Source organism: Amia ocellicauda, chromosome 10, assembly GCF_036373705.1.
Source record: "Amia ocellicauda isolate fAmiCal2 chromosome 10, fAmiCal2.hap1, whole genome shotgun sequence".
NCBI classification, from domain to species: Eukaryota; Metazoa; Chordata; class Actinopteri; order Amiiformes; family Amiidae; genus Amia; species Amia ocellicauda.
The window spans coordinates 42,232,002-42,248,150 of NC_089859.1; the positions used below are offsets into that span (position 1 = coordinate 42,232,002).

Genomic DNA, 16,149 nt, shown 5'->3' on the forward strand with positions numbered 1-16,149 from the left:
ATGTATGTATGTCCAATTGCTTTGACAATACAAATGAATTGAATTGAGAGAGAGAGAGAGAGAGAGAGAGAGACAGACAGACAGACTGACAAACAGAAAAACAGACAGACACAGACACACACACACACAGAGCCAGCCAGCCAGCCAGCTCAGCGATGACATCACGAGCCTCTCTCAGCTGACTGCTATGACATCACAGAGCACGTACATTCCGTTGCTTGCCGTCTGTCAACCACTCAGTCACTGCCAGCCAGACTGGCTGGCTGGCTGGATGGGGGGGCTGCTTGCTGCTGCTGTGTACCTTAGCAAGCTTATTTGCTTGACCGGCCTTCCTACTCCTCTGCCCACATGCCCACCTATGCCCGATCTGCTGTTCACCTGGATCACAGCTCCGCCCCAACAAGGCAGAGCCCCCCAAGAATGGTACAAACTCACCCACGATCCCCTCCACGGAAAGCTTTAGCAAAAGGCAAAAGCGTTATACGTAATGAAGAGGAACCCGAGTCCAAGACGCATCCGACCAGCCATACATATTTGTGTGTATTAAAGATCACATTTTCTTACATTTAGTTTTTCTGTACTTTATTACATCTTATTGTGATTTATAAAAGTATTGTTTCTTTTCCATATGTATGTGTGTGTGTGTGTGTGTGTGTGTGTGTGTGTGTGTCTGTCTCTGTGTGAAAGTTAGTGTGTGTGTCTGTACGTGTGTGTGCCTGTCTCTGTGTGATAGTGTGTGTGTGTGTGTGTATATGTCTCTCTGTGAAAGTGTGTGTGTGGGTGTGACAGTGTGTGTGAGTGTCTGTCTGTCTGTCTGTCATGTAACTCGCACATCTGTGAGGGCACCATTTTTGCAGAAGAGATGTACACATTTTGGAGCAACATATGCTGCCATCCAGACATCATCTTTTCCAGTGACGTCCCTGCATTTTCAAACAGATCACATTTTATTACACTTTGTTTATCTGTACTTTATTACATCTTATTGTGATTTATACTTGTAATGTTTCTTTTCCATATATATGTATGTACAGTGGGGGAAAAAAGTAATTGATCCCCTGCTGATTTTGTACGTTTGCCCACTGACAAAGAAATGATCAGTCTATAATTTTAATGGTAGGTGTATTTTAGCAGTGAGAGACAGAATAACAACAAGAAAATCCAGAAAAATGCATTTCAAAAAAGTTATAAAATTGATTTGCATGTTAATGAGGGAAATAAGTATTTGACCCATTTTCAATGCCCTGGCTTAGGGTTCTCACCCATGATTTGACGGTACATGGCCCCGTCCATCGTCCCTTTGATGCGGTGCAGTTGTCCTGTCCCCTTAGCAGAAAAACAGCCCCAAAGCATAATGTTTCCACCTCCATGTTTGATGGTGGGAATGGTGTTCTTGGGGTCATTCCTCCTCCTCCAAACACGGCGAGTTGAGTTGATGGCAAAGAGCTTGATTTTGGTCTCATCTGAGACCACTTTCACCCAGTTCTCCTCTGAATCATTCAGATGTTCATTGGCAAACTTCAGACGGGTCTGTACATGTGCTTTCTTGAGCAGGGGGACCTTGCGGGCGCTGCAGGATTTCAGTCCTTCACGGCATAGTGTGTTACCAATTGTTTTCTTGGTGACTATGGTCCCAGCTACCTTGAGATCATTAACAAGATCCTCCCATGTAGTTCTGGGCTGATTCCTCACCGTTCTCATGATCATTGAAACTCCACGAGGTGAGATCTTGCATGGAGCCCCAGACTGAGGGAGACTGACAGTTATTTTGTGTTTCTTCCATTTGCGAATAATCGCACCAACTGTTGTCACCTTCTCACCAAGCTGCTTGGTGATGGTCTTGTAGCCCATTCCAGTCTTGTGTAGGTCTACAATCTTGTCCCTGACATCCTTGGACAGCTCTTTGGCCATGGTGGAGAGTTTGGAATCTGATTGATTGATTGCTTCTGTGGACAAGTGTCTTTTATACAGGTAACGAGCTGAGATTAGGAGCACTCCCTTTAAGAGAGTGCTCCTAATCTCAGCTCGTTACCTGTATGAAAGACACCTGGGAGCCAGAAATCTTGCTGATTGATAGGGGATCAAATACTTATTTCCCTCATTAACATGCAAATCAATTTATAACTTTTTTGAAATGCGTTTTTCTGGATTTTCTTGTTGTTATTCTGTCTCTCACTGCTAAAATACACCTACCATTAAAATTATAGACTGATCATTTCTTTGTCAGTGGGCAAACGTACAAAATCAGCAGGGGATCAAATACTTTTTTCCCTCACTGTATGTATGTATGTATGTATGTATGTAAGTGTGTGTGTGTCTGTCTCTGTGTGAAAGTGTGTGTGTGTGTCTGTCTGTGAAAGTGATTGTGTGTGAAAGTGTGTGTGTCTGTCTGTCTGTCTGTGAAAGTGTGTGTGTGTGTGTGTGTGTGTGTGCGTGTGTCTGTCTGTGAAAGTGTGTGTTTGTGTGTGTATGGGTGTGACAGTGTGTATGAGTGTCTGTCATGTAACTCGCACATCTGTGAGGGCACCATTTTTGCAGAAAGAGGTGTACACATTTTGGAGCAACATATGCTGCCATCCAGACATCATCTTTTCCAGGGACGTACCTGCATTTTTCAGCAGGATAACGCCAAACCACATTCTGCCCAGATTTCAAGCGCATGGTTGCATAGGCAGAGAGTGCGGGTGCTAGCATGGCCTGCCTGCAGTCCTGACCTGTCTCCGAATTGAGAATGTGTGGCGCACTATGAAGTGCAAATTAAGACAACGAAGGCCCTGTGCAGTTGCGCAGCTGAGGAAATGCATAATGGATGAATGGGGGAAAATCCCGCTTGCTAAACTTAACCAAGTGGTGTCTTCAGTGCCCAAGTGCTTAATAAGTGTTATTAAAAGAAAAGGTGATGTTACATAGTGGTAAACAGTCGACTGTCCCAACTTTCTTGGTTTCTTTTCACTGCTAATGAGATGCTGTAGAGTGAGTTAGTTATATTGCTTTCAGGAGCTCTAATCGTATTGATGAGTTCATGCAGCATTTGTAATTGAATTTCAAAAAGAAATCTTTGCTGTCTGGCCTGTGTGTATGAGATGTACTCTGTCAATCTTTGGCTAACAACTGAAACATTGGTAGAACAGAAATGGCAACATAAAAAAGAAAAGTACATTTTAAAAGAGCACATTAAATAGGATGAATATACAGTTTTTTACAATCACTTTGTCACTAATTTCAGAACCTTGATGTCATTTTTCAAAACTCTAGACACAAAACTCAAAACGGTCATCACTTGTAACACAGGCTGTCCAATGTTCAAAACATTGCATTGTGCATTCATATCTTTATAGAAACCTAGCACTTGCAGACTTGTTGGTTCAAATAACTCATTTATCATGAAATACCATAGTAACATAGTAACACAGAAGATACCGATAGTTTCACTGTGTAGTTGTTCGTACAATCATTAAATATTGTAGTACAAAATATGTGATACATGTTTCATTATGGTACTACACATAAATACATCACTGTAAAAGGACTAGTAGAGAGAATACTACAGACACAGTGGAATCATTGAACAAAATCTGAAATGTATTGATGCAATACAATCAAATCACACCATAGGTTTCTTTGAATCCATGCAAAAATAATTAGCTACAAAAACGAACAAAACTACAGTAAAATGTCAACTGCAGTGTTCCTCACCTGGCTTAGTGTAAAAAGCAAAACAAAGGATTGATTACTGTACTTCTAAATTTCCATCAGCCCTGTGTTCAGGTTCAGGTTCTCACAACCATTTTTCACAAGAGGCATCTTGAAACTGAACATACCTGAACATACTCAGTCATCAGCTGCTTCACTCTGTCTGCATTTCTTTCAAAAGGCACACTATACTCTGTGCTACACATTGGTATGCAGTATACAGTCATTTGACAATTGAGAGTAGCCTAATGTTTAGTGCATGCTGAAGACTTGCCGCTTCTCAGTACGGACATTTCTGATGATTGAGGCCACAGTTGATCCTGAGTTGATTCTGAGGTTTGATTGAATCATTGTAGCTGCCTCAGTCATGGTCATGCCATGATTTACAACATGTTCTACAACTATTTCTCGGATTTCACTGGACACTATTTGCTGTTGCTGCCGCTGTCTGGTCCGTGGCCTTGTCCTCTACCACGTTCCCCCAACACCTCTCAAATGAGGCCCATGGCTGCCTCTCTGGTGAGGCCTAAGCCCTCCTCTATGACGAGGCCCACGACCACCTCTCAGAAGGGGTGCATGTCCCCTTCCATTCCTTTGACCACCACGTCTTCCTCCTCCCACTGCTTGACCTCTATTGTGACCTGGATGACCTGCCGGCTCCATGTCATCACTGTGTTGCTCGGGTGGATAGCACTCATTTCACTCGATACTCGTACCACAATGTGAAATCAATCATCATTAACCAGTTGGCAGTATTGGAATAGCAATTACAAGGGCCTGCATACATACAGTAATGTCAAATCTGATGTGGAAGAACAATCATCTTCAACCAGGTTGGAGCGTTAGTTGCAATGCCTTTAATACACGCAGCGTGGAGAGGAACAGTGACTCAAGAAGATCCCAAAGTCGCTCTGCCTTCATTTTAACAGTCAGAGCTTTTATACACAAAAATCAAAGAGCTGGTTATAATCAGAAAGTCATTACTATGTTATCTTAAAAGTTAGCTAAGCAGAATTTATATCATTATAGGACAGAGTTCATAGATCAACACATGGATTAGGGAGCAGGCACTTCAATCATACTGTTTGGCATTGTCTCCAAGATTCTCATCGTAAATAACAAGCAGAAATCAAACTACCTTCTGGCCTGACCTTCTAGCTTGACCTTATCTTTCTTAAGTATACAAGAGAGAAAAACAGGTATTAGAGAAAGAATTTCTAACTTTCCTTCCACACTGAAAACATGGTGTGGAAAAGTGCTACATGATGATGAATGATGATGAAATATTACATCCATAGATAATGTAGTTCAACTGGTTCATGCTCCTCGGTTATTGGTGTCAATGGATCTCATTATCCTGAAACTTTCATGATCGAAACATGGAATACTGTTCGTCAGTTTCCATAAAACTATGAATTAAGAGTAATGCAACAGTCACTTATCATTTTGAGCAGCTGTATCAATTGATAGTTAGATCTTTGTAATGAAATGAATAGACAGTGATCTCAGATGTAATGTGTGAATTGCATTTTGAAATGGTAATACTTTGACGTTAAGTTGTATCATTTTAGTTCAATGAACAAATGATCTGAGGTTGATGTGTATTGTATCCAAGCAATTGAAAAATGTGCATTTTGATCATCGGGTGTGAGTTTAGTGTCTAGAGTTTTGAAAAATGACATCAAGGTTCTGAAATGAGTGCCAAAGTGATTGTAAAAAAGTGTAATATCAGGGGACAGTGGCTGTTACTGATCTGGCCTTCCGTGGCCTCTGTATTAATGTAACAGGTCACATTGTATGTGTACACTGATACTTGATAGTATAATATAGTACAAGTAAAAAACATACATAGGTATCATAGAAGTATTTTGCAGAAATGATTAAGGATACTTATCAAAATGGAGAGGAAATGCTAAATCCAGTCTCCCCAGGCTGAGCTTCTATTGCTACACCTGCTAAGTGGCTGCTGGCCCCACTATATGGATAGAGCCACACCAAGTACAAGAGTCTCCCCATTGCTATTTATATCTCCCTATCCAGTCTTCTATACGTGTCAGGTATACAAGTGTGTGTGTGTGTGTCTGTCTGTCTGTCTGTCTGTCTGTGAAAGTGTGTGTGTGTGTGTGTGTGTGTGTGTGAAAGTGTGTGTGAGTGTCTGTCTGTCTGTCTGTCATGTAACTTGCACATCTGTTAGGGCACCATTAATGCAGAGATGTACACATATTGTTTATTTTCCATATATATGTATGTATGTATGTATGTATGCATGTCCAATTGCTTTGACAATACAAATGCACTGAATTGAGACAGAGAGAGAGAGAGAGAGAGAGAGAGAGAGGTGCTAAGGCACATTTGTAACATAAATTAGGGAACATTTGAAATATGCTTAGGGAACATTCATAAGAACATAAGAACATAAGAAAGTTTACAAACGAGAGGAGGCCATTCGACCCATCATGCTCGTTTGGTGTCCATTAATATCTAAGTGATCCATGGATCCTATCCAGTCTATTTTTAAATGTTCCCAAACTTTCAGCTTCTACCACTTTCCATCTTGAATGCCTTGAAGCCCAATTTCCATTTGTTGTCCCCTGGTGCGTGTGTCCCTGCTGATCTGGAAAAGCTCCTCTGGTTTGAGGAACCTTTCATGATTTTGAAGACTTGGATCAAGTCCCCACGTAATCTCCTCTGTTCCAGGGTGAAAAGGTTCAGTTCCCTCAGTCTCTCCGAGTAGGACTTTCCCTTCAGACCTGGAATAAGTCTGGTTGCTCTCCTCTGAACTGTCTCTAAAGCAGCAATATCCTTCTTGAAGTGTGGTGCCCAGAACTGTACACAGTATTCCAGATGAGGTCTAGCGCATTGTACAGTCTTAACATTACTTAAATTCTACACTTTTGACGATATACCCTAGCATTCTGTATGCCTTTTGTATTGCTTCCCCACATTGTTTGGATGGAGAAAGTGAATCCACATAGATTCCTAGGTCTTTCTCATGCATTACTTCATCTAGATCTGTACCTCCCATAGTGTAATTATAGTGGACATTTTTGTTTTACTGCATGTATTACCTTGCACTTGTCCACATTGAATTTCATTTGCCAGGTGTCAGCCCACAACTGAATTTATCTAAGTTCCTCTGAATAGCATGTGCTGCCAAGATTGTATCTGCTAAGCCACCTATTTTAGTATCATCTGCAAATTTGACAAGGTTGCTAAGTATCCCAGAGTCCAGATCATTAATATAGATTAGAAAAAGCAAAGGCCCTAGTACTGATCCCTGTGGAACTCCACTAACAACCTCACTCCAGTTAGAAGTGACTCCTCTAATCTGTTTCCTATACATCAACCAGTTCATAATCCATCTACTTACATGACCCTGAATGCCTACAGCTTCCAATTTGAGGATCAGTCTTTGGTGTGGAACCTTATCAAAAGCTTTTTGGAAATCTAAGTATATCATATCATATGCTTTCACGTGATCTACAGCTGCAGTTGCATGTTCAAAAAAATGTATTAAGTTAGTAAGACATGATCTGCCTCGTCTAAACCCATGTTGACTATCTCCAAGAATATGGTTTTCATTGAGATGCTCCTCTATTTTCTGTCTAATCATTTTTTCCAACATTTTACAGGTGATGCAGGTGAGACTGATTGGTCTGTAATTTCCTGGCTCAGTTTTGTCCCCTTTCTTGTGGATTGGTATGAAATTTGCTGTCTTCCAGTCAGTGGGAACATCCCCTGTTCTAAGTGTCATTTGAAATAATCGAGTTAACGGCCTATACATAATTTCCCTCATTTCTTTAAGTACTGTTGGAAATATCCCATCTGGCCCAGGTGATTTGTTTGATTTTAATTCTGCTAGTCCCTTTAGTACCTCCTCCTCATTTATCCTGATCTCTCTTAGGGTTTGACTGGATTGATTGTCAACCTGTGGCATGTCATCTGTTTTTTCTTTTGTAAAAACCTCTGTGAAATACTCATTTAGAATATTTGCCACATCTTGTTCATTTTCCAAGATACCTCCATTTTTGCCCTTTATCTGTTTCACCTCCTCCTTAATTGACCGCTTGCTGTTGTAATTTTGAAAAAAGCTCATTGCATTGGTTGTAGCTCCAAGAGCTATGTTTCTTTCTATTTCCCTCTTTGCTTTCCTGATCCCTTCCTTAAGATCTCTTTGCAGCTCAACATATTCTATGTATTTTGTTTCATCACCATCCCTTTTGTATGTGCTATACAACATTTTCTTCCTCTTTATATTTTTTTGCATGCCTCTGGTTTGTATGTATGTATGTATGTATGTATGTATGTATGTATGTGTGGAAGGAAAGTTAGAAATTCTTTTCTCACAACTGTTTTTCTCTCTTGTATACTTAAGAAAGATAAGGTCAAGCTAGAAGGTCAGGAGGCCATAAGGTAGTTTGATTTCTCTTTGTTATTTACAATGAGAACCTTGGAGACAATGTCAAACAGAATGACCTACGTGCCTGTTCACTAATACCATGTATAGACCTATGAACTCTGTTCGATAATGATATATGTTCTGCTTAGTTAGCCTTTAAGATAACATAGTAATGACTTTCTAGCATGTATGTATGCATGTATATATATATATATATATATATATATATATGTATATATATATATATATATATATGTATGAATGTATGTATGTCCAATTGCTTTTGACAATACAAATGAATTGAGAGGGAGAGAGAGAGAGAGAGAGACAGACAGACAGACTGACAAACAGAAAAACAGACACACACACAAACACACACACACACAGAGCCAGCCAGCCCGCCAGCCAGCCAGCCAGCCAGCCAGCTCAGCGATGACATCACGAGCCTCTCTCAGCTGACTGCTATGACATCACAGAGCACGTACATTCCGTTGCTTGCCGTCTGTCAACCACTCAGTCACTGCCAGCCAGACTGGCTGGCTGGCTGGATGTGGGGGCTGCTTGCTGCTGCTGCGTACCTTAGCAAGCTTATTTGCTTGACCGGCCTTCCTACTCCTCTGCCCACATGCCCACCTATGCCTCTACTCCAAGATACTTATACAATAGAAAAACTATGGTAATAATAATATAGCCCAAGACAAAAAATATTAATCTTTCTAGACTGTATTAAAGTTCAGCACTTCGGAAAAATAGAATTATTTTGTATTTCAATAAAACAAAAATTATTACTGGTATCCACACACCCAACCAATGTAAATGTCACGGACGGTGTTAATTAGCTCCTTAATCACCATTACTTATTATATTTATATTTCACTTCACTTTATGCAATATGGCTTGTGTATTTTGTTTGGTTCTATATTGCCATTATTTTGTGTGTTGATTATCTTTCACTTTATTGTTTAATTTGTTATTCACTTAATATTATTTTGATTGTTTGCACGCGTGCCTTATTATTTTTGTTTCTTCTTTCTTTCACAACTCACCTGGGTCCACCTGCACTCTTCACACGCGTCCCCACTTAATCACCCTGCCCTGGGAGAGGAGAGGATTATCTGCTGTAGTCCACTTTCCAATGTGGGAGGTCTCTGCGGCTCATATCTCATTCAATTATTTATTCATTTATCCTACATCAAGTTTATTTATTTTCCCACGTTTCATTCAATCACCATCAGAAGCTCTCTGTGCTAAAAGTGGCAGCACATTTGTCTCACACACATCAAACTCACCTTTTCCTGCTTCCCAAGCCTTATCAACTTACTCAGACCCTCGTCAACTTACTCAAACCCTCTTCAACTTTGGTTAACATTGCTCTGCATTCTAACAGCTATTCTTTCTCCTATTCTTAATTTCTTACAAGAAATGTATTCAGGTTTTTTTATCAATATGTTTTATTTATATTTATACAGATGTCACTCCATTATTCGTTTATTGAAGTCATATATGTACCTAACAAAATATTAGCCAATAGGCCATTGATCTCAATAATGATTCCCATAATCCTAGGACACCTTCTCTTTTACTCTTCCTTTCCATTCTTACTTTTCTCCTGTAAAGCATTTTATATTACTTGAGCTTACTTATTCTATAGTTGTAATCTTATACTTCTGCGGTATCTTACCCTTTTCCTACATCACTCATCTTAAAACCATGGTCTACTTTGACTTTCATTTCAGGTATTATATGCTAGGCACCAATAACCAAACATTTTCTGAAAGACTGTAACATGTCACCAGACTGTTTACATTCTCCTGCTTTCACAGGCTGTCAGGGCTGCACCAGGCTCTCTTCTAGCCTTTCGTTTCCTTGAATTTGACTTTTGACAGAGCTTGTCCATAACATGATGTTTAACAAACAAATTCTGGTTCTTCTTGTGGAGACACCATGACTATTTATGTATTACTATTATTATCCATCTGTTTATTCAATGTATATTTTGGATTACTTTTCTTATAATAGTCTTTCTTTCTGATTTCTGATGATTGAGGCACTCTGTATAAAGCCAAAGATCCTCATGAATATGATAAATCTATTGTTACATTTTTAAATATAATTCTAAAATGATTGCCAAAACATAGACATTTACCTTATATCACCTTCAAACTATACATATTCATAAACACACAAAGCACATACACATTGATATCTAAAGATAATTCAGATATCCGATCTGTGGCATGTTTTATTGACCCTGCAGTGTCTCAAACAGCCCTTATAACTTATTATTTAAGCTTATGATTATTTAGAATAAAATGTCAAATAATCCCACTCGATTATTTCATTATTTCACTATCTCAGTTTTCTTGATCCATTGTGAAAAAGTTCTGTTATTTCCTCCTCATCTGTAGAGGCTACATTAGCCCACTCCCCGGTCTGATATTCTCGTAGTAACTGTATCCAAATGTTGGGCGGACATTTAGCCTTCACGATGATGTGTACATCGTGCGGGTGAAGGAGGTGAATAACCATCTTTTCATCTAGAATATCCCAAAAAGTTGTGTTACCCTGGTTTGGTTTTAATTTTGGGAGGGACACCCATATCATTTCTTTTTCTCCTGGGGAGAAGGGGACATGGGTTTTAGTCGTATAGACTATTGATTGACCTTCCTCTTTACTCTGTCTAGTTTTGACTTGCATGGGTGCAGCTGGGACCGTTTTCAGAGCGGTCAGATCTGGATACAATGTATTATTATAACCAAAATCAGTGATTGATTTATATTCCGGATTATATGGGGGAGGAGCGCTAGCAAAACCTCCTTTTTCATATTCCCATGCTTTGCGATCTAAATCATCCCAATCGGGCCTGTCGTCCTCGGAGTGATCTGTGTCGCGACGCGCTGCTAACACGGCAGCACATCGCGCACCTACACCTTCACCTTTTCTGACCACTTTTCTTGCCCTTCTAATTTGCCTTGTAGTTCTATTAATTCTATCGTATTTTTCACAACTTCTTCTCTCAATTCACATTACTGTTTATGATGATCTTCCATTTCTGTTATTTTCTTTTCTTGATTCTCACCAACCTGACACAATATCACAATTCCTTTCTCTGTCTTATCTGGTTGTTGTTGCTTCCACCAGTCCCGGTGCTCCTTCGGAGACCAGTCTTTCTCCCAACTTCCTTCCAACATTTTCTTCTCTACATTCTGTTTTTTTATTTCTCAAAAAACCAATAATGCTGGTGTCACTCACTGTGACGATTTATCTGAAATATTACATTATTATATATTATTTTATGTATATATATTATAATAAAAACAAACACTCCAGTAAGGTACGGACACCCGTACATGACACTGGCTAAGGTAAGGGAACCCATAAACAACCATAAGCACCCCCGGACCTAGGACAGACTGTAACTTGCTAACTTGCTAACTTGCTAACTGTTTTGTTTGCTTCACATCGTTTGCTGCTAGTTGCATGCCAAACGAGTTCGTTCTGTCCAAAATATAAGCTTTTTTCTTCTAATAAACTCAATAAAAATACAGTGCACTAGCAACTATTTCCCTTTCAAAAGTTGTAGTCCCGTTTCAGTTAAAACAAAATGTGTTCTTCAAACAAAGAAAATACTTGTGTTTCTTTTCCCTCTTTACCTGCTCTTATCACAAAGCTTCTCAACACAATCTCAGGTGCAGGTGCACTCTGCGCTATCCTTTGCCCGAGCTTTGTCCAGGAAAACTCACTGTAGCCATCTTAGTTCAACACGGGCTCTCCTTACCTGCGAGTCACACGGGTCCAGTTCACTTTGCAAGTGAACAGTCTCTTCTCAGAAACAATAAGGAAACTTGGAAAGAAACACAATCCCAGGTCGGTGTTAAAAAAAAGTTCTTTGTTTTCATATTAAAAGAAAACATTTGTATTTTCTCTGCACACTTCACAGCTCCAATTAGCACACTCAACTAATCCCTGCCCCCCTCAGAACCGTCACTAAAGAAAGGTACTCACAGTCATTTTAAATATGACATCCTGTAGTGTTTCATTTCAAAATATGATCTTATTATCACTTGAACCAAATAAATCCTTTGACCCACTAATACCAAATTACAGTTATGGGGGCCACAGATGTGATTTGAAAATACGATCTTCCATGTCTTTCTGTTGTGTTTTGACCTGGGGATCTGTAATTGTCCAAGTGGCTACTGCACATGTACTTATTTAATATTAAATGTGTTATTTAATTAGGCTTGGTTCTGGTGAGCATGTACAAGACGTCAGCTTTTTAAATAACTGTGTGTATTGGATCATACACATTTTAGAAATACTCTCTCAAACTTCCCGCATTGGTACCTCACCAGGGAGGTAGAAAACAGCAATAGCATTGAAAAAGTGTGATTGTAGTTCTGCTCTTCTGCAATATATTTCTACAATATCTTTAACATCTTCTTTAACATTGTTTTAAAGGCTGGGACCAATATGGTGGAATATCTCCAACACACGGACATTGAGAGACTCGACCCCTTTGTGCTGCTGCTCAGAGACCAACTCTCAGTTGTCTCTGAGTAGGCTATGGATCAACTTCCTTTCCTAATATGAAGGAGACCATGGATACAAAACCTATGAAAAACAGGTGATTATTGTTATTCTTCTCATTATAAACTACTTAATACATCTCTCCCATAAAGTACAACAGGATAGTGGTGACGTCATTCAGGATTGGATTGCCATTGGTCAAAAGCCCTCTGAGAGAAATTGTGTGGCGACACTCCACACTCTTAGAAGAAATTGTTCTGCACAGAACCATAAAGGGTTCCTCGAGTAATCGCTCTGGTGGATCCCTTTATGGTTCTATGTAGAACCCCTTCAAAGGGGTTACATGAAGAACCCCCAAACATAGCGTTCTACACAGAACCATTCGTTTTAAAATGTTATATATAGAACCCATTCAAAAGGGGGACACGTGCTATACCTGAATTTGTTTTCCAAATACAATCTTTAAAAAATGTATGAGTTCATATATACAAACACACATACACAACGTAGAAATCGCACTACTAGTGAAGTAACTTCATTTACATTATATGCCACAACTCCTCAATTTGGAACGCAAAAACAAGACATCTGATGTAAAAGTGTAAACTAATTACGAACAGCACTTTTGATTTTTATCTTCAATTCAGGGGCTACTTATTCGAACAGTAAACTGTATTCTCTCTTCAGAGTGACTGGAATGTTTTTGCCTACATTCAACTTAAATATGAAAGTTTCCAAAAACGGCATAGTTTTCTTTAAGGCTATTCAATGCCAAACACAAAATTCTCTCTGCTTTCAGTGCTTGTCCTTCAGCACAATTACACAGGTTCATGATGTTCTCATTTCAATACATTGTTTTCTTATTTAAACTATTTGACTTTGAGCTTACATTGAGAATAAAATCACTTTTGCAAGTAAAACCTGGCCAAGAAAGGAAGCAGCACTACAATAAAACAATACACAGAATACAAAGCAGTTCCTTCAAAAGTGAAAGTGATAAAGAGTGATGTCTGTCAGTAAATTACGTTGAGATACATATTGGTTATTTTGAATTAGGAGTCCAACTTCAATAACTTCTATTAACAAGCCAAAATACAGATCAGAATTACGGGTAATTGAAAATAATATGTAGCGCCTAGGTAAGCTTGGATGTGTTCAGAGAAACACTAAAAACGGACCTTCCTCACACCCGTCTTGTTGAGGTGGACGTGGTCATACAGGTGATGTGGCTGGATGTCTCAGTGGTGTGCCAGGTGGACGTTGGGGAGGAGGGCACATCTTCGGGATACTTCTGCGTTGATGGCCTGGATGATGTGCAGGGGCACGTCTGTGCGGGGCAGCAGTGTGGAGATGGTGATTTTGGCAGTTTGGAATTCCTCTGTGGCTTTCTTTGCCACCTGTCTCAGGGCTGAGGCCACATCGCCCCTGCGGGCACTCAGGTCGTTAGTGCCGGTGTGGATGAGGATGTGTTTGACCTGGCACAGCCTCCTCTTGGAGAGCAGCTCCAGGGCTCTCTGTGCTGTCGGGCACCAAAGCTTTTTCACTTTTCGCCCAGGGAAGAGGCGCCTCTCATCCAGGAACTTCCCATTGGAGTCGCTCAGAATGACCACCTCTGTGTTGACCTGCCACTCCGGGTTTTGCGTCGGGAGTGGTGGGGGCAGCGGGTGTGTTTTAGGGGAGTGGCGTTTCAGGGGTTTGTGTATTAGTGGCAGGTCTGGTGATAGTGGGGGTGTCAGGAGTGGTGGGGAGTGTGGGTGGATCAGTGGGTGCGTCAGTGGGTGCGTCAGGGGTTGTAGGTGTTGTGGGGTCAGTGCAGTGCAGTCTCTGTGCTCCTCTCTTAGCTTCTCCAGCTGGCTCTGCAGGCTCCTCAGCTGGCTGTGCTGGGGTGTCCTGGTCAGCTCCTCCCTCGCTCTGTGCAGCTCCGTCCTCAGGGTTTGGCTCTGCTCCTCCTGGTCTCTTACTGCTGCTCTCAGCTTATGGATCTCAGCCTTGTGGTGCATCTTTAGTCCCTGAACTCCGCAAACTTCAGCTCCAGCACTGATAGGCATTCCTTTAGTGTTTTAATGTTGCTGGAGAGTTTTGGGGAGACAGGGGGGCAGTCTGTGGGAGATGGGGCACTGTCTGGCTCCGTGTGGCTGGGGGCAGACTGCAGGGTGGCCGGCTCTGGCTCGTGTTTCTCTACCTCAGTCTGCTGCTTTGAGGTGTGGAAGCCGAGAGATAATTGGTCCAGGCTGCTCTCGCTGTCCTGCACCATGATGGTCCCGTTGTGGTATACATTAAAAGTGAGCATCACACTGTCTGTGTCTTTCTCTACCAGCACTGAGATCTGCCTGCCTCTGCTAATGCCCCTCTTGTTGTTATTGGGGTATGTCTGGCACAGGGTTTTGTGAAAGGCGGTGTAGAACAGTAGATTGTTCTTGACCCTGTTTTCTCCTTTACCGGTGTAGTCTAGGATGAGGGTCTCAGGAGATGCTCTCATCACAGCTTGTTTGTAGTCCTTCTTAGCCTGTGCAGAGCGAATGTCTTCAGGGTATCGGATTTCAAAAGGCAGCTCTGCAGTCAGACTGCTGTTCGATAGATTTGTATCAGTCTCAGTGGCAGTTGGGCTCTCTCCTACTGTCACTCTATTCAAATTGGAGCTCTGCATTTTCATTGGCTGAGTCAACTACTGAGAATGCTTATTTATTTTATTAATACATATTTTTTTGTTTAATTATTTGTCTCTATAGGTGAAAGGTCTTACCTCCAATTCTTGTCTTCAGCTTTTCTTTTCTGACTTTTCTTCCTGAACTGTCTCTCTGCTTTCTTCTTTTTGTGTTTCTCTTAAAATTATTATTTTTTGAATACTTTTTCTTCTGAATTTCTATTCCATGTCTTCTGTGTATGTTTATAGTGCTATATATTCATTTGTAAATGACAAATTAAATCCGCTTATGTATAAAAACAAATGTTTTTTAGGAGCTCATATTCCTCTCTCTCTCTCTCTCTCTCTCTTTCTCTCTCTCCCTCTCAATTCAATTCATTTGTATTGTCAAAGCAATTGGACATACATACATATACATACATACATACATACATACATACATACATACATACATCTACACGGAAAATAAATAATAGAATTATGAATCACAATAAGATGTAATGAAGTACAGAAAATGAAAATGTAAAAAAATGTGATCTTTAATACATACAAATAAAGAAAATAGGTTTACTATTTCCAGATTCCTTTTTTGAAATACAATGACATGCATAACAAACAAGTATTTACATTATATTTACAGCCGGTGCTCGTGTGTCACTGTGTCCCTCAGGCTGTGGTAGGCGCTGACATATTGGGCAGCCAGGGTGGCTGTGTGTCCCTCCCCCAGGAGGACTGGCGTTTTTCTTTTTTCTCAGTTTTGTCACAGGTTGGGTGGGCATCCATTATGTTGTTACAGAATTTGTCCCTTATTTTGGGCTAAAGCTTTCCGTGGAGGGGAACGTGGATCAGTTTGTACCATTTTTGGGAGAATCTGCCTTGTTGG

The 16,149-nt window shown here is 40.5% G+C and overlaps 1 non-coding gene across 1 annotated transcript; it reads right to left on the reverse strand.

The window, feature by feature from the left end:
- Positions 1-392: 392 nt before the first annotated feature.
- On the reverse strand, positions 393-507 carry LOC136762265 (U5 spliceosomal RNA). The gene has a single exon (XR_010820470.1). It is a non-coding gene; the product is annotated as a U5 spliceosomal RNA (small nuclear RNA).
- Positions 508-16,149: the final 15,642 nt, after the last annotated feature.